The 19,990-nt window shown below is 35.2% G+C and overlaps 4 non-coding genes across 4 annotated transcripts; all 4 read right to left on the reverse strand.

The window, feature by feature from the left end:
• Positions 1–1,742: 1,742 nt before the first annotated feature.
• On the reverse strand, positions 1,743–1,814 carry Trnah-gug (transfer RNA histidin (anticodon GUG)). Its single transcript has one exon. It is a non-coding gene; the product is annotated as a tRNA-His (tRNA).
• Positions 1,815–6,063: 4,249 nt separating this feature from the next.
• Trnah-gug (transfer RNA histidin (anticodon GUG)) lies at positions 6,064–6,135 on the reverse strand. Its single transcript has one exon. It is a non-coding gene; the product is annotated as a tRNA-His (tRNA).
• A 6,285-nt stretch (positions 6,136–12,420) lies between these two features.
• Positions 12,421–12,492, reverse strand: Trnah-gug (transfer RNA histidin (anticodon GUG)). Its single transcript has one exon. It is a non-coding gene; the product is annotated as a tRNA-His (tRNA).
• Positions 12,493–16,762: 4,270 nt separating this feature from the next.
• Positions 16,763–16,834, reverse strand: Trnah-gug (transfer RNA histidin (anticodon GUG)). The gene has a single exon. It is a non-coding gene; the product is annotated as a tRNA-His (tRNA).
• Between the last annotated feature and the right edge of the window lie 3,156 nt (positions 16,835–19,990).

The raw sequence follows: 19,990 nt of genomic DNA on the forward strand, positions 1-19,990 counted from the left end.
GAAGTTCAGGAAGTGAAAATGACCAAGTAGAGCTAGCACTTTTTTGAAAGGTGCACATTTGAAGTAAGGCCAAGCTGTATACTCTATAACCCATAGTACACCCATCAATCATACACCAAAATAAAGGGAATTAAAGGTTCTTTGCATTATACCTAAGATATACAAGGTCTTTTTTAAATAGCCAGTATAACCAGTGAGGAAAGCCGGGGACATTCTTTTTCTTTTAATTCCTAACCCTATGCAAAGTGCGAAACTGTATAGCGCCACCTTAAAGAAAATAAAAAAATGTTTGCAATTATTTTTTTTTATTTTCATATAATTATGTATGATGTTCTGAATAAAATGGTACATTCATATTGCGTTTAAGCATGAAAATAAGCTAATTATGATCATTTTTCTCTTGCTTACATAATTTGCCATGAGGTATGTTTGTGTGAGTAGTGACCTTAATTATGGGGAAATTAGAAGACTTAGAATATAGGAATAGAGTCAACTTAAATTTAAAACTGTTGCAATAAGTGACAGAAATATATGGTGAAAATGTTTCTTTTCATTTATTTGCAATGAAATAAAAAAATAAATGATGAGAAAGTGAATTCGCTTCTTCCATATTAAACAATAGGCAAATATTTTACACTTTGACCTTTGACCTTTATGAAGCTGATGAGTTACCTCCCTTTTCTAATTGTAAAATTCATTGTTGATATCTCAGAAATAATTCTGGCTAGTTTCATGTTCCTATCATTCAGCATAACATTGGTTGCTATGTTTACAAAATGTAATGTGCATTCTTAAAATCGCTCACTTTCATCATGGGGGGGGGGGAGGCTGGACTTGTTAGAGACTCTGACACTCATAAATACTGTTCTGTGGGGAAAAAAGCACGAGAATTATTCATAAGGATTGTTTTGATGCTTGCGACTTAAATGTTTCAGCCATATAAACATAATTAAATCAAAAAAAATAATACCTACATCTTCTTTATGGTGGCGCTCACCAGATAATAAGTACTTTTGAGAGAGTGACGTATGTAAGGTGAAGTAGATCGCATTTAAAACATGCACAGTGGAGAGAATGTTTGCATACCTCTATGCTACATTAATGTAATGTGGATGATATTTCTTTTGGATATTGTACTTTTGGAAATTTTACATGATTTAAGCACACTGCTAACTAAAATGACTGCTCCCTTGTGTTAAAAAATCAGTCTGAATTAGTCTAAAGTACACTATACATAGCAGCTATTAAAATAGGGAAAATGAATTTTGACAGACTAGACAATACCAGCTTCTGAAAGTGCAATGAATGAATTACCAAATATATAAAATGTAAAAAAAGTTATCGGCTCTTTTTTATACAAATGACCTCTGAAGTTCAGGAAGTGAAAATGACCAAGTAGAGCTAGCACTTTTTTGAAAGGTGCACATTTGAAGTAAGGCCAAGTTGTATACTCTATAACCCATAGTACACCCATCAATCATACACCAAAATAAAGGGAATTAAAGGTTCTTTGCATTATACCTAAGATATACAAGGTCTTTTTTAAATAGCCAGTATAACCAGTGAGGAAAGCCGGGGACATTCTTTTTCTTTAAATTCCTAACCCTATGCAAGATGCGAAACTGTATAGCGCCACCTCAGGAAGCAGTGTAGGGGGTCAAAAGCTATACGGTTGTCGTAAAATATAATGCTGAGGTAAAAAAAAATCTACTCGGCTATGCCATGTTCGCGACAGACATATATGCCGTGACCAGGATTCGAACCTGGGTTGTCGCGGCCACAACGCGAAGTACTAACCACTATACGATCACGGCTGTCACTGCTGAGCTGATAATGCGGATAGATTATACCAATATGAGGATAGCAATCCACGGTGTTTCCGATGGAACACGTCTCACGTGTAATAATCTTTCTGAGATTGAATTTAGTGCACAAGTCTCTATGAACATCTCTAAAATATATACTATTTCTTGTCGTCGTTCTCAGCGTTTGCTCGACCTCCATTAGAAGAAAATGCCAGAAGACACTAGTGAGGGCAGTGGGAGTGCACTGGAAGAAGCGAAAACTGCAGATTCCGGTTAGAATCATGCGAACGATCAGTTGACTTACAATCGTCTTATATATATATATATATATATATATATATATATATATATATATATATATATATATATATATATATATATATATACATTTAAGATTGATATCTTGTCTTAATCAAGACGGCAAAGAACGCACCAATCCTGAGGATAAAGTACTGACACAAGAGGAGTGGTTGGAAATTAGACGGTTAAATAGATCGCAGAATTTCATAAAATGAACCAGAACTGCTTGTCGTTGGAATCACCGTTCAAATACTTAATTCGGTCTTTTGATCCACTGTTTGAGTGTGTTCACATTGACAGAAAAGTAGTTTTATATTTTTTTAAACTGAAGCTCATAGAAATAGGCGAGGTGGTCCGAAGAAAATATGGTATCGTTTTTTGCAAAGGTATTTCCGGCAAAGAAAATAGATGAATTTTCCTGTAAATTAAAACGCCTACATAAATATGATCTATATTTTCGTCACGTAGAAATATCCGAAGTGGTCCGAATAGTCAGATATGTGACGTATTGAACATCTGTCATTTTGACCCGATGTGATTTGCATTGCTTTGCTTGTAGCATAATCAGTGCAAATGATAAATACTTTGAAGCTGAAATGATTCATAACATTTTCGAATCAGAATACCTTAGGTACACTATTCGAATGAAAAAATAAGGATAAATCTTGTGTGTGCGTTCTACATGTAGTCCATAATGAAACCACATTAAAGCAGCAAAATCGACTAAAATGCAAATTCACACTCGCAAGGAAATCAAAATATAAAACTTTATGAAGGATCACTCTGCACACAACATCACCATGTCTATGCATTATTATTCCGGCCGGCGGGTTGGGTGCTAAATTTTATATACATAAAAAAACATGTACCATTGGAAAAGGATTGTTATATCAAGTACAGAAAGATTTTACATGTCAATCAAGGTATCCAATTTTAATGAAATTAAATTGGCCCCATTTACAAATATTGTGTCGCACGTCCATGACGCTGCTCACATCTCTTTGTGATTTTCATAGATAAGCATGTCACCCGAAATAAAATAAAATAAGCAAAAGAATTATTGAAATGGGCCCCTCATATCAACCTGAATATGAAATCTAGATCTACTGACATTATTTACCTATAGTACTATATAAACCTTTTGATCTTAATGAGTGTCAAGATGAAAATGGAAATCGAAAACCTATAGCTATTTTGATTAATATGAATCTTAAATCCACAACAAAATGTACACACCACGTTTTCAATGTTATTAACAGTTGAAATCAGGTTATGATGACTGAGTTCACAGTGCCTTAAATGCGGTTTGGCAGCTGGAGCAATATTAGATAGCAAAGCATAGAAAAACAGTGATTGATAGCTTCATTTATATCGCACAGATTCAACAAATATTTGAATTGGACACGTTTGCTATTAATTTCGGCTTTATGTTCGCAACATATTTCTCGACCCCTCCCCCCCCCCCTCCGAGCATTCTTTTGATCTGGAGATTTTGGCTGAGTGCAGTGAGACAGAGATGCTAAAAAATATCAGGTTCTATACGAATGCCACGTGATTCTCGGAAATTCAAATCTGCTAACGCTGAATATTACACATCTTCGCTATGGAAGGTCCCGATAACCTGTACGTAGGGTTACCGCAACATTGGCTAGCGAAGATGAATATTACAATAAACCGTTCACTATATGAGAAGTAATCGATTCTCTGGATCGGGTCCATGACGCTTCAGAGTGAAGAGATGATATCCAGTGTGGAACTTTGAAACACTTTCTTGGTACAGCTCTCAATACACTGCGAAACATTTTCAATAAAATTTGGGAAGCTGGCAACTTCCCACCGTCTTCGTGAGAGGGATCATTGATATTAGTACCGAAGCCTGGAAAGGCCATCCCGACCCTTCCAACTTTCGTCCCATGTCGCTGTCAAGCTATGTTTGCAAACGATGCAACGGGTGATAAATAATGGACTTAAAGAAACTAAAATCAGGCTGTCGGTGTGGATTCAGATGCCTGGAAAGAACAACAGATGGTATTATAATATTTGAAGCATTTAATAGAAATGTGTTCACAGTAACTGTCGCCATCATTATCGACTTGGAAGAGTTTACATCAAATGGACCTAGTCCATAATGAATGACAGATTAAATGTAATAATAAAGGGCCGTACACATAACCTTATATCCAGTTTTGTGAAATAAATAAATTTCAGAGCATCGGATTGACCTGATTGAATTTGGAGAAAAACTTTTATTTCATTTATGTAAACAACTATTAACAGCATCATTATTCTCTATGTGTATGAGCTCATTATCAGGATCATTATGTAGGTAAATGAAGAAGGGGTAAATATGTTGATGTTGATCAGGGTCATGGTTTTTGGGCATTCCTGAGTGAATGCTGTAGGCTATTGTGTTGTAAATAAACAAGGCTCATTAGAACATTGTAGTAGGTTTTTTCCATTAGGTAATGGTTGCTTATGGAAATTGATTATTGTGACCTGATGTGAAACGGAGAACTATATTATCTTGTGACTATGAGGATTTTACCAGCCTTGTTTTGACATCTAGCACTTTTAGTTGCATTATGTTGTGACTAGTTTGGGTTGATTTTCTTTTCTTCAAATTGTTCAAGTGATTATTTTCTCTGGAAATACAAAAGTGCCCTGTTAAAATTCTTGGATAAAGATATTCATTAGAATTGTTAATGAATTAAAAACGAATAATATGTCTGTGATTAAAGAAGAGACTGTTGATACATCAGCACTTCGCAGACCATAACAGACAGGTCATCGCCTTTAATTTGGGATCTCTTCGGGACTTGAACTGAGTTTTATTCAGGACGTTTTATTACTAGGACTTGTGTCTCTAATTCTTGGATTATTTTCGGATTTCATTCGCAATACCGTATGTTCTTTTTTCTCATTTTTCACTTTGTATTCGTGGGAAATAAATTGTTTTATTAAATTTCACAAAGCTTGTTGTCCTCACTCTTTTCTGTTACTTATTTTAAGAGCATAGACTCGTAACAAAACTATTTCTTTGCATTTCTATTGTTTACATACATTGCTTGGCTCAGTACTCTGTAATGATGGTTGTTTGTATATTTTCGTGTGTGGAGGAGACCACATTTATAAGGACTAATGCCAAATAATCCTAGATTTAATAAGAGTCGTGGCACATTTTGGGGAGCAGCACACAGTCTGATCCAGTTATACAGGAATTAATAGATTGCATACGAATTATAACACTTACCAGCGGATGTTTGATCCGATACACAATGAGTGACAAAGAAATTCTCTGGATGCATCTCTTTCAGAAAGTATATCTACTGAGGGAGCGAGGTATCACATTATCCGAGACGAACGAAAACTGGACCCATCGGTATAGTGACATAATATCTTCTAATCGATATAATCAAGCATATGATGTAAGCAGAATTATTTTAATTTGGTTCAAGTTTTTTTCCTTGCATATTCAATTAAAGAATGTTATGATGATGCACCAGTTGAAAAAAATCGTGTGCCCTTTTAGAAATACACTTTATATAACAAACGTTGACGATATAATGTGAGGGTTGCATATTTGTGTAAGCTTCTCTTTAATTTCATGAACATTTGACAGATTTGTAAAATCGGTAATTTACTATTTCATATTGCAATTCTTCAAATTTAAATGTATTTGCAAGGATGTAAGCTGGAGCGATTTTGCGGAAATTTTAATTTGTAAATTGTTTGTTGGTTACCTAAAACTGGAAGAAAATATCCATTTTTGTGTTGAGATGCCTTAAAGAATTCCGGAATATGACATAGATTGATACGTTTGCTTTGTTCTGTGCAAGTTTGTTAGATACAACGTTTCAGGAAGCAGTGTAGGGGGTCAAAAGCTATAAGGTTGTCGTAAAATATAATGCTGAGGTAAAAAAAATCTACTCAGCTATGCCATGTTCGCGACAGACATATATGCCGTGACCAGGATTCGAACCTGGGTTGTCGCGGCCACAACGCGAAGTACTAACCACTATACGATCACGGCTGTCACTGCTGAGCTGATAATGCGGATAGATTATACCAATATGAGGATAGCAATCCACGGTGTTTCCGATGGAACACGTCTCACGTGTAATAATCTTTCTGAGATTGAATTTAGTGCACAAGTCTCTATGAACATCTCTAAAATATATACTATTTCTTGTCGTCGTTCTCAGCGTTTGCTCGACCTCCATTAGAAGAAAATGCCAGAAGACACTAGTGAGGGCAGTGGGAGTGCACTGGAAGAAGCGAAAACTGCAGATTCCGGTTAGAATCATGCGAACGATCAGTTGACTTACAATCGTCTTATATATATATATATATATATATATATATATATATATATATATATATATATATATATATATATATATATATATATATATATATATATTAAGATTGATATCTTGTCTTAATCAAGACGGCAAAGAACGCACCAATCCTGAGGATAAAGTACTGACACAAGAGGAGTGGTTGGAAATTAGACGGTTAAATAGATCGCAGAATTTCATAAAATGAACCAGAACTGCTTGTCGTTGGAATCACCGTTCAAATACTTAATTCGGTCTTTTGATCCACTGTTTGAGTGTGTTCACATTGACAGAAAAGTAGTTTTATATTTTTTTAAACTGAAGCTCATAGAAATAGGCGAGGTGGTCCGAAGAAAATATGGTATCGTTTTTTGCAAAGGTATTTCCGGCAAAGAAAATAGATGAATTTTCCTGTAAATTAAAACGCCTACATAAATATGATCTATATTTTCGTCACGTAGAAATATCCGAAGTGGTCCGAATAGTCAGATATGTGACGTATTGAACATCTGTCATTTTGACCCGATGTGATTTGCATTGCTTTGCTTGTAGCATAATCAGTGCAAATGATAAATACTTTGAAGCTGAAATGATTCATAACATTTTCGAATCAGAATACCTTAGGTACACTATTCGAATGAAAAAATAAGGATAAATCTTGTGTGTGCGTTCTACATGTAGTCCATAATGAAACCACATTAAAGCAGCAAAATCGACTAAAATGCAAATTCACACTCACAAGGAAATCAAAATATAAAACTTTATGAAGGATCACTCTGCACACAACATCACCATGTCTATGCATTATTATTCCGGCCGGCGGGTTGGGTGCTAAATTTTATATACATAAAAAAACATGTACCATTGGAAAAGGATTGTTATATCAAGTACAGAAAGATTTTACATGTCAATCAAGGTATCCAATTTTAATGAAATTAAATTGGCCCCATTTACAAATATTGTGTCGCACGTCCATGACGCTGCTCACATCTCTTTGTGATTTTCATAGATAAGCATGTCACCCGAAATAAAATAAAATAAGCAAAAGAATTATTGAAATGGGCCCCTCATATCAACCTGAATATGAAATCTAGATCTACTGACATTATTTACCTATAGTACTATATAAACCTTTTGATCTTAATGAGTGTCAAGATGAAAATGGAAATCGAAAACCTATAGCTATTTTGATTAATATGAATCTTAAATCCACAACAAAATGTACACACCACGTTTTCAATGTTATTAACAGTTGAAATCAGGTTAAGATGACTGAGTTCACAGTGCCTTAAATGCGGTTTGGCAGCTGGAGCAATATTAGATAGCAAAGCATAGAAAAACAGTGATTGATAGCTTCATTTATATCGCACAGATTCAACAAATATTTGAATTGGACACGTTTGCTATTAATTTCGGCTTTATGTTCGCAACATATTTCTCGACCCCTCCCCCCCCCCCTCCGAGCATTCTTTTGATCTGGAGATTTTGGCTGAGTGCAGTGAGACAGAGATGCTAAAAAATATCAGGTTCTATACGAATGCCACGTGATTCTCGGAAATTCAAATCTGCTAACGCTGAATATTACACATCTTCGCTATGGAAGGTCCCGATAACCTGTACGTAGGGTTACCGCAACATTGGCTAGCGAAGATGAATATTACAATAAACCGTTCACTATATGAGAAGTAATCGATTCTCTGGATCGGGTCCATGACGCTTCAGAGTGAAGAGATGATATCCAGTGTCGAACTTTGAAACACTTTCTTGGTACAGCTCTCAATACACTGCGAAACATTTTCAATAAAATTTGGGAAGCTGGCAACTTCCCACCGTCTTCGTGAGAGGGATCATTGATATTAGTACCGAAGCCTGGAAAGGCCACCCCGACCCTTCCAACTTTCGTCCCATGTCGCTGTCAAGCTATGTTTGCAAACGATGCAACGGGTGATAAATAATGGACTTAAAGAAACTAAAATCAGGCTGTCGGTGTGGATTCAGATGCCTGGAAAGAACAACAGATGGTATTATAATATTTGAAGCATTTAATAGAAATGTGTTCACAGTAACTGTCGCCATCATTATCGACTTGGAAGAGTTTACATCAAATGGACCTAGTCCATAATGAATGACAGATTAAATGTAATAATAAAGGGCCGTACACATAACCTTATATCCAGTTTTGTGAAATAAATAAATTTCAGAGCATCGGATTGACCTGATTGAATTTGGAGAAAAACTTTTATTTCATTTATGTAAACAACTATTAACAGCATCATTATTCTCTATGTGTATGAGCTCATTATCAGGATCATTATGTAGGTAAATGAAGAAGGGGTAAATATGTTGATGTTGATCAGGGTCATGGTTTTTGGGCATTCCTGAGTGAATGCTGTAGGCTATTGTGTTGTAAATAAACAAGGCTCATTAGAACATTGTAGTAGGTTTTTTCCATTAGGTAATGGTTGCTTTTGGAAATAGATTATTGTGACCTGATGTGAAACGGAGAACTATATTATCTTGTGACTATGAGGATTTTACCAGCCTTGTTTTGACATCTAGCACTTTTATTTGCATTATGTTGTGACTAGTTTTGGTTGATTTTCTTTTTTTCAAATTGTTCAAGTGATTATTTTCTCTGGAAATACAAAAGTGCCCTGTTAAAATTCTTGGATAAAGATATTCATTAGAATTGTTAATGAATTAAAAACGAATAATATGTCTGTGATTAAAGAAGAGACTGTTGATACATCAGCACTTCGCAGACCATAACAGACAGGTCATCGCCTTTAATTTGGGATCTCTTCGGGACTTGAACTGAGTTTTATTCAGGACGTTTTATTACTAGGACTTGTGTCTCTAATTCTTGGATTATTTTCGGATTTCATTCGCAATACCGTATGTTCTTTTTTCTCATTTTTCACTTTGTATTCGTGGGAAATAAATTGTTTTATTAAATTTCACAAAGCTTGTTGTCCTCACTCTTTTCTGTTACTTATTTTAAGAGCATAGACTCGTAACAAAACTATTTCTTTGCATTTCTATTGTTTACATACATTGCTTGGCTCAGTACTCTGTAATGATGGTTGTTTGTATATTTTCGTGTGTGGAGGAGACCACATTTATAAGGACTAATGCCAAATAATCCTAGATTTAATAAGAGTCGTGGCACATTTTGGGGAGCAGCACACAGTCTGATCCAGTTATACAGGAATTAATAGATTGCATACGAATTATAACACTTACCAGCGGATGTTTGATCCGATACACAATGAGTGACAAAGAAATTCTCTGGATGCATCTCTTTCAGAAAGTATATCTACTGAGGGAGCGAGGTATCACATTATCCGAGACGAACGAAAACTGGACCCATCGGTATAGTGACATAATATCTTCTAATCGATATAATCAAGCATATGATGTAAGCAGAATTATTTTAATTTGGTTCAAGTTTTTTTCCTTGCATATTCAATTAAAGAATGTTATGATGATGCACCCGTTGAAAAAAAATCGTGTGCCCTTTTAGAAATACACTTTTTATAACAAACGTTGACGATATAATGTGAGGGTTGCATATTTGTGTAAGCTTCTCTTTAATTTCATGAACATTTGACAGATTTGTAAAATCGGTAATTTACTATTTCATATTGCAATTCTTCAAATTTAAATGTATTTGCAAGGATGTAAGCTGGAGCGATTTTGCGGAAATTTTAATTTGTAAATTGTTTGTAGGTTACCTAAAACTGGAACAAAATATCCATTTTTGTGTTGAGATGCCTTAAAGAATTCCGGAATATGACATAGATTGATACGTTTGCTTTGTTCTGTGCAAGTTTGTTAGATACAACGTTTCAGGTGGCGCTCACCAGATAATAAGTACTTTTGAGAGAGTGACGTATGTAAGGTGAAGTAGTTCGCATTTAAAACATGCACAGTGGAGAGAATGTTTGCATACCTCTATGCTACATTAATGTAATGTGGATGATATTTCTTTTGGATATTGTACTGTTGGAAATTTTACATGATTTAAGCACACTGCTAACTAAAATGGCTGCTCCCTTGTGTTAAAAAATCAGTCTGAATTAGTCTAAAGTACACTATACTTAGCAGCTATTAAAATAGGGAAAATGAATTTTGCCAGACTAGACAATACCAGCTTCTGAAAGTGCAATGAATGAATTACCAAATATATAAAATGTAAAAAAAGTTATCGGCTCTTTTTTATACAAATGACCTCTGAAGTTCAGGAAGTGAAAATGACCAAGTAGAGCTAGCACTTTTTTGAAAGGTGCACATTTGAAGTAAGGCCAAGCTGTATACTCTATAACCCATAGTACACCCATCAATCATACACCAAAATAAAGGGAATTAAAGGTTCTTTGCATTATACCTAAGATATACAAGGTCTTTTTTAAATAGCCAGTATAACCAGTGAGGAAAGCCGGGGACATTCTTTTTCTTTTAATTCCTAACCCTATGCAAAGTGCGAAACTGTATAGCGCCACCTTAAAGAAAATAAAAAAATGTTTGCAATTATTTTTTTTTATTTTCATATAATTATGTATGATGTTCTGAATAAAATGGTACATTCATATTGCGTTTAAGCATGAAAATAAGCTAATTATGATCATTTTTCTCTTGCTTACATAATTTGCCATGAGGTATGTTTGTGTGAGTAGTGACCTTAATTATGGGGAAATTAGAAGACTTAGAATATAGGAATAGAGTCAACTTAAATTTAAAACTGTTGCAATAAGTGACAGAAATATATGGTGAAAATGTTTCTTTTCATTTATTTGCAATGAAATAAAAAAATAAATGATGAGAAAGTGAATTCGCTTCTTCCATATTAAACAATAGGCAAATATTTTACACTTTGACCTTTGACCTTTATGAAGCTGATGAGTTACCTCCCTTTTCTAATTGTAAAATTCATTGTTGATATCTCAGAAATAATTCTGGCTAGTTTCATGTTCCTATCATTCAGCATAACATTGGTTGCTATGTTTACAAAATGTAATGTGCATTCTTAAAATCGCTCACTTTCATCATGGGGGGGGGGGGAGGCTGGACTTGTTAGAGACTCTGACACTCATAAATACTGTTCTGTGGGGAAAAAAGCACGAGAATTATTCATAAGGATTGTTTTGATGCTTGCGACTTAAATGTTTCAGCCATATAAACATAATTAAATCAAAAAAAATAATACCTACATCTTCTTTATGGTGGCGCTCACCAGATAATAAGTACTTTTGAGAGAGTGACGTATGTAAGGTGAAGTAGATCGCATTTAAAACATGCACAGTGGAGAGAATGTTTGCATACCTCTATGCTACATTAATGTAATGTGGATGATATTTCTTTTGGATATTGTACTTTTGGAAATTTTACATGATTTAAGCACACTGCTAACTAAAATGACTGCTCCCTTGTGTTAAAAAATCAGTCTGAATTAGTCTAAAGTACACTATACATAGCAGCTATTAAAATAGGGAAAATGAATTTTGCCAGACTAGACAATACCAGCTTCTGAAAGTGCAATGAATGAATTACCAAATATATAAAATGTAAAAAAAGTTATCGGCTCTTTTTTATACAAATGACCTCTGAAGTTCAGGAAGTGAAAATGACCAAGTAGAGCTAGCACTTTTTTGAAAGGTGCACATTTGAAGTAAGGCCAAGCTGTATACTCTATAACCCATAGTACACCCATCAATCATACACCAAAATAAAGGGAATTAAAGGTTCTTTGCATTATACCTAAGATATACAAGGTCTTTTTTAAATAGCCAGTATAACCAGTGAGGAAAGCCGGGGACATTCTTTTTCTTTAAATTCCTAACCCTATGCAAGATGCGAAACTGTATAGCGCCACCTCAGGAAGCAGTGTAGGGGGTCAAAAGCTATACGGTTGTCGTAAAATATAATGCTGAGGTAAAAAAAAATCTACTCGGCTATGCCATGTTCGCGACAGACATATATGCCGTGACCAGGATTCGAACCTGGGTTGTCGCGGCCACAACGCGAAGTACTAACCACTATACGATCACGGCTGTCACTGCTGAGCTGATAATGCGGATAGATTATACCAATATGAGGATAGCAATCCACGGTGTTTCCGATGGAACACGTCTCACGTGTAATAATCTTTCTGAGATTGAATTTAGTGCACAAGTCTCTATGAACATCTCTAAAATATATACTATTTCTTGTCGTCGTTCTCAGCGTTTGCTCGACCTCCATTAGAAGAAAATGCCAGAAGACACTAGTGAGGGCAGTGGGAGTGCACTGGAAGAAGCGAAAACTGCAGATTCCGGTTAGAATCATGCGAACGATCAGTTGACTTACAATCGTCATATATATATATATATATATATATATATATATATATATATATATATATATATATATATATATATATATATATATATATATATATATATATACATTTAAGATTGATATCTTGTCTTAATCAAGACGGCAAAGAACGCACCAATCCTGAGGATAAAGTACTGACACAAGAGGAGTGGTTGGAAATTAGACGGTTAAATAGATCGCAGAATTTCATAAAATGAACCAGAACTGCTTGTCGTTGGAATCACCGTTCAAATACTTAATTCGGTCTTTTGATCCACTGTTTGAGTGTGTTCACATTGACAGAAAAGTAGTTTTATATTTTTTTAAACTGAAGCTCATAGAAATAGGCGAGGTGGTCCGAAGAAAATATGGTATCGTTTTTTGCAAAGGTATTTCCGGCAAAGAAAATAGATGAATTTTCCTGTAAATTAAAACGCCTACATAAATATGATCTATATTTTCGTCACGTAGAAATATCCGAAGTGGTCCGAATAGTCAGATATGTGACGTATTGAACATCTGTCATTTTGACCCGATGTGATTTGCATTGCTTTGCTTGTAGCATAATCAGTGCAAATGATAAATACTTTGAAGCTGAAATGATTCATAACATTTTCGAATCAGAATACCTTAGGTACACTATTCGAATGAAAAAATAAGGATAAATCTTGTGTGTGCGTTCTACATGTAGTCCATAATGAAACCACATTAAAGCAGCAAAATCGACTAAAATGCAAATTCACACTCGCAAGGAAATCAAAATATAAAACTTTATGAAGGATCACTCTGCACACAACATCACCATGTCTATGCATTATTATTCCGGCCGGCGGGTTGGGTGCTAAATTTTATATACATAAAAAAACATGTACCATTGGAAAAGGATTGTTATATCAAGTACAGAAAGATTTTACATGTCAATCAAGGTATCCAATTTTAATGAAATTAAATTGGCCCCATTTACAAATATTGTGTCGCACGTCCATGACGCTGCTCACATCTCTTTGTGATTTTCATAGATAAGCATGTCACCCGAAATAAAATAAAATAAGCAAAAGAATTATTGAAATGGGCCCCTCATATCAACCTGAATATGAAATCTAGATCTACTGACATTATTTACCTATAGTACTATATAAACCTTTTGATCTTAATGAGTGTCAAGATGAAAATGGAAATCGAAAACCTATAGCTATTTTGATTAATATGAATCTTAAATCCACAACAAAATGTACACACCACGTTTTCAATGTTATTAACAGTTGAAATCAGGTTAAGATGACTGAGTTCACAGTGCCTTAAATGCGGTTTGGCAGCTGGAGCAATATTAGATAGCAAAGCATAGAAAAACAGTGATTGATAGCTTCATTTATATCGCACAGATTCAACAAATATTTGAATTGGACACGTTTGCTATTAATTTCGGCTTTATGTTCGCAACATATTTCTCGACCCCTCCCCCCCCCCCCCCCCTCCGAGCATTCTTTTGATCTGGAGATTTTGGCTGAGTGCAGTGAGACAGAGATGCTAAAAAATATCAGGTTCTATACGAATGCCACGTGATTCTCGGAAATTCAAATCTGCTAACGCTGAATATTACACATCTTCGCTATGGAAGGTCCCGATAACCTGTACGTAGGGTTACCGCAACATTGGCTAGCGAAGATGAATATTACAATAAACCGTTCACTATATGAGAAGTAATCGATTCTCTGGATCGGGTCCATGACGCTTCAGAGTGAAGAGATGATATCCAGTGTCGAACTTTGAAACACTTTCTTGGTACAGCTCTCAATACACTGCGAAACATTTTCAATAAAATTTGGGAAGCTGGCAACTTCCCACCGTCTTCGTGAGAGGGATCATTGATATTAGTACCGAAGCCTGGAAAGGCCATCCCGACCCTTCCAACTTTCGTCCCATGTCGCTGTCAAGCTATGTTTGCAAACGATGCAACGGGTGATAAATAATGGACTTAAAGAAACTAAAATCAGGCTGTCGGTGTGGATTCAGATGCCTGGTAAGAACAACAGATGGTATTATAATATTTGAAGCATTTAATAGAAATGTGTTCACAGTAACTGTCGCCATCATTATCGACTTGGAAGAGTTTACATCAAATGGACCTAGTCCATAATGAATGACAGATTAAATGTAATAATAAAGGGCCGTACACATAACCTTATATCCAGTTTTGTGAAATAAATAAATTTCAGAGCATCGGATTGACCTGATTGAATTTGGAGAAAAACTTTTATTTCATTTATGTAAACAACTATTAACAGCATCATTATTCTCTATGTGTATGAGCTCATTATCAGGATCATTATGTAGGTAAATGAAGAAGGGGTAAATATGTTGATGTTGATCAGGGTCATGGTTTTTGGGCATTCCTGAGTGAATGCTGTAGGCTATTGTGTTGTAAATAAACAAGGCTCATTAGAACATTGTAGTAGGTTTTTTCCATTAGGTAATGGTTGCTTATGGAAATTGATTATTGTGACCTGATGTGAAACGGAGAACTATATTATCTTGTGACTATGAGGATTTTACCAGCCTTGTTTTGACATCTAGCACTTTTATTTGCATTATGTTGTGACTAGTTTGGGTTGATTTTCTTTTCTTCAAATTGTTCAAGTGATTATTTTCTCTGGAAATACAAAAGTGCCCTGTTAAAATTCTTGGATAAAGATATTCATTAGAATTGTTAATGAATTAAAAACGAATAATATGTCTGTGATTAAAGAAGAGACTGTTGATACATCAGCACTTAGACCATAACAGACAGGTCATCGCCTTTAATTTGGGATCTCTTCGGGACTTGAACTGAGTTTTATTCAGGACGTTTTATTACTAGGACTTGTGTCTCTAATTCTTGGATTATTTTCGGATTTCATTCGCAATACCGTATGTTCTTTTTTCTCATTTTTCACTTTGTATTCGTGGGAAATAAATTGTTTTATTAAATTTCACAAAGCTTGTTGTCCTCACTCCTTTTCTGTTACTTATTTTAAGAGCATAGACTCGTAACAAAACTATTTCTTTGCATTTCTATTGTTTACATACATTGCTTGGCTCAGTACTCTGTAATGATGGTTGTTTGTATATTTTCGTGTGTGGAGGAGACCACATTTATAAGGACTAATGCCAAATAATCCTAGATTTAATAAGAGTCGTGGCACATTTTGGGGAGCAGCACACAGTCTGATCCAGTTATACAGGAATTAATAGATTGCATACGAATTATAACACTTACCAGCGGATGTTTGATCCGATACACAATGAGTGACAAAGAAATTCTCTGGATGCATCTCTTTCAGAAAGTATATCTACTGAGGGAGCGAGGTATCACATTATCCCGAGACGAACGAAAACTGGACCCATCGGTATAGTGACATAATATCTTCTAATCGATATAATCAAGCATATGATGTAAGCAGAATTATTTTAATTTGGTTCAAGTTTTTTTTCCTTGCATATTCAATTAAAGAATGTTATGATGATGCACCAGTTGAAAAAAATCGTGTGCCCTTTTAGAAATACACTTTATATAACAAACGTTGACGATATAATGTGAGGGTTGCATATTTGTGTAAGCTTCTCTTTAATTTCATGAACATTTGACAGATTTGTAAAATCGGTAATTTACTATTTCATATTGCAATTCTTCAAATTTAAATGTATTTGCAAGGATGTAAGCTGGAGCGATTTTGCGGAAATTTTAATTTGTAAATTGTTTGTTGGTTACCTAAAACTGGAAGAAAATATCCATTTTTGTGTTGAGATGCCTTAAAGAATTCCGGAATATGACATAGATTGATACGTTTGCTTTGTTCTGTGCAAGTTTGTTAGATACAACGTTTCAGGAAGCAGTGTAGGGGGTCAAAAGCTATAAGGTTGTCGTAAAATATAATGCTGAGGTAAAAAAAATCTACTCAGCTATGCCATGTTCGCGACAGACATATATGCCGTGACCAGGATTCGAACCTGGGTTGTCGCGGCCACAACGCGAAGTACTAACCACTATACGATCACGGCTGTCACTGCTGAGCTGATAATGCGGATAGATTATACCAATATGAGGATAGCAATCCACGGTGTTTCCGATGGAACACGTCTCACGTGTAATAATCTTTCTGAGATTGAATTTAGTGCACAAGTCTCTATGAACATCTCTAAAATATATACTATTTCTTGTCGTCGTTCTCAGCGTTTGCTCGACCTCCATTAGAAGAAAATGCCAGAAGACACTAGTGAGGGCAGTGGGAGTGCACTGGAAGAAGCGAAAACTGCAGATTCCGGTTAGAATCATGCGAACGATCAGTTGACTTACAATCGTCTTATATATATATATATATATATATATATATATATATATATATATATATATATATATACATATATATATATATATATACATTTAAGATTGATATCTTGTCTTAATCAAGACGGCAAAGAACGCACCAATCCTGAGGATAAAGTACTGACACAAGAGGAGTGGTTGGAAATTAGACGGTTAAATAGATCGCAGAATTTCATAAAATGAACCAGAACTGCTTGTCGTTGGAATCACCGTTCAAATACTTAATTCGGTCTTTTGATCCACTGTTTGAGTGTGTTCACATTGACAGAAAAGTAGTTTTATATTTTTTTAAACTGAAGCTCATAGAAATAGGCGAGGTGGTCCGAAGAAAATATGGTATCGTTTTTTGCAAAGGTATTTCCGGCAAAGAAAATAGATGAATTTTCCTGTAAATTAAAACGCCTACATAAATATGATCTATATTTTCGTCACGTAGAAATATCCGAAGTGGTCCGAATAGTCAGATATGTGACGTATTGAACATCTGTCATTTTGACCCGATGTGATTTGCATTGCTTTGCTTGTAGCATAATCAGTGCAAATGATAAATACTTTGAAGCTGAAATGATTCATAACATTTTCGAATCAGAATACCTTAGGTACACTATTCGAATGAAAAAATAAGGATAAATCTTGTGTGTGCGTTCTACATGTAGTCCATAATGAAACCACATTAAAGCAGCAAAATCGACTAAAATGCAAATTCACACTCACAAGGAAATCAAAATATAAAACTTTATGAAGGATCACTCTGCACACAACATCACCATGTCTATGCATTATTATTCCGGCCGGCGGGTTGGGTGCTAAATTTTATATACATAAAAAAACATGTACCATTGGAAAAGGATTGTTATATCAAGTACAGAAAGATTTTACATGTCAATCAAGGTATCCAATTTTAATGAAATTAAATTGGCCCCATTTACAAATATTGTGTCGCACGTCCATGACGCTGCTCACATCTCTTTGTGATTTTCATAGATAAGCATGTCACCCGAAATAAAATAAAATAAGCAAAAGAATTATTGAAATGGGCCCCTCATATCAACCTGAATATGAAATCTAGATCTACTGACATTATTTACCTATAGTACTATATAAACCTTTTGATCTTAATGAGTGTCAAGATGAAAATGGAAATCGAAAACCTATAGCTATTTTGATTAATATGAATCTTAAATCCACAACAAAATGTACACACCACGTTTTCAATGTTATTAACAGTTGAAATCAGGTTAAGATGACTGAGTTCACAGTGCCTTAAATGCGGTTTGGCAGCTGGAGCAATATTAGATAGCAAAGCATAGAAAAACAGTGATTGATAGCTTCATTTATATCGCACAGATTCAACAAATATTTGAATTGGACACGTTTGCTATTAATTTCGGCTTTATGTTCGCAACATATTTCTCGACCCCTCCCCCCCCCCCCCTCCGAGCATTCTTTTGATCTGGAGATTTTGGCTGAGTGCAGTGAGACAGAGATGCTAAAAAATATCAGGTTCTATACGAATGCCACGTGATTCTCGGAAATTCAAATCTGCTAACGCTGAATATTACACATCTTCGCTATGGAAGGTCCCGATAACCTGTACGTAGGGTTACCGCAACATTGGCTAGCGAAGATGAATATTACAATAAACCGTTCACTATATGAGAAGTAATCGATTCTCTGGATCGGGTCCATGACGCTTCAGAGTGAAGAGATGATATCCAGTGTGGAACTTTGAAACACTTTCTTGGTACAGCTCTCAATACACTGCGAAACATTTTCAATAAAATTTGGGAAGCTGGCAACTTCCCACCGTCTTCGTGAGAGGGATCATTGATATTAGTACCGAAGCCTGGAAAGGCCACCCCGACCCTTCCAACTTTCGTCCCATGTCGCTGTCAAGCTATGTTTGCAAACGATGCCACGGGTGATAAATAATGGACTTAAAGAAACTAAAATCAGGCTGTCGGTGTGGATTCAGATGCCTGGAAAGAACAACAGATGGTATTATAATATTTGAAGCATTTAATAGAAATGTGTTCACAGTAACTGTCGCCATCATTATCGACTTGGAAGAGTTTACATCAAATGGACCTAGTCCATAATGAATGACAGATTAAATGTAATAATAAAGGGCCGTACACATAACCTTATATCCAGTTTTGTGAAATAAATAAATTTCAGAGCATCGGATTGACCTGATTGAATTTGGAGAAAAACTTTTATTTCATTTATGTAAACAACTATTAACAGCATCATTATTCTCTATGTGTATGAGCTCATTATCAGGATCATTATGTAGGTAAATGAAGAAGGGGTAAATATGTTGATGTTGATCAGGGTCATGGTTTTTGGGCATTCCTGAGTGAATGCTGTAGGCTATTGTGTTGTAAATAAACAAGGCTCATTAGAACATTGTAGTAGGTTTTTTCCATTAGGTAATGGTTGCTTTTGGAAATTGATTATTGTGACCTGATGTGAAACGGAGAACTATATTATCTTGTGACTATGAGGATTTTACCAGCCTTGTTTTGACATCTAGCACTTTTAGTTGCATTATGTTGTGACTAGTTTTGGTTGATTTTCTTTTTTTCAAATTGTTCAAGTGATTATTTTCTCTGGAAATACAAAAGTGCCCTGTTAAAATTCTTGGATAAAGATATTCATTAGAATTGTTAATGAATTAAAAACGAATAATATGTCTGTGATTAAAGAAGAGACTGTTGATACATCAGCACTTCGCAGACCATAACAGACAGGTCATCGCCTTTAATTTGGGATCTCTTCGGGACTTGAACTGAGTTTTATTCAGGACGTTTTATTACTAGGACTTGTGT

The sequence above is a fragment of the Sinohyriopsis cumingii genome, unplaced genomic scaffold, assembly GCF_028554795.1.
Source record: "Sinohyriopsis cumingii isolate HCF-2022 unplaced genomic scaffold, ASM2855479v2 utg001808l, whole genome shotgun sequence".
Taxonomy (NCBI): domain Eukaryota; kingdom Metazoa; phylum Mollusca; class Bivalvia; order Unionida; family Unionidae; genus Sinohyriopsis; species Sinohyriopsis cumingii.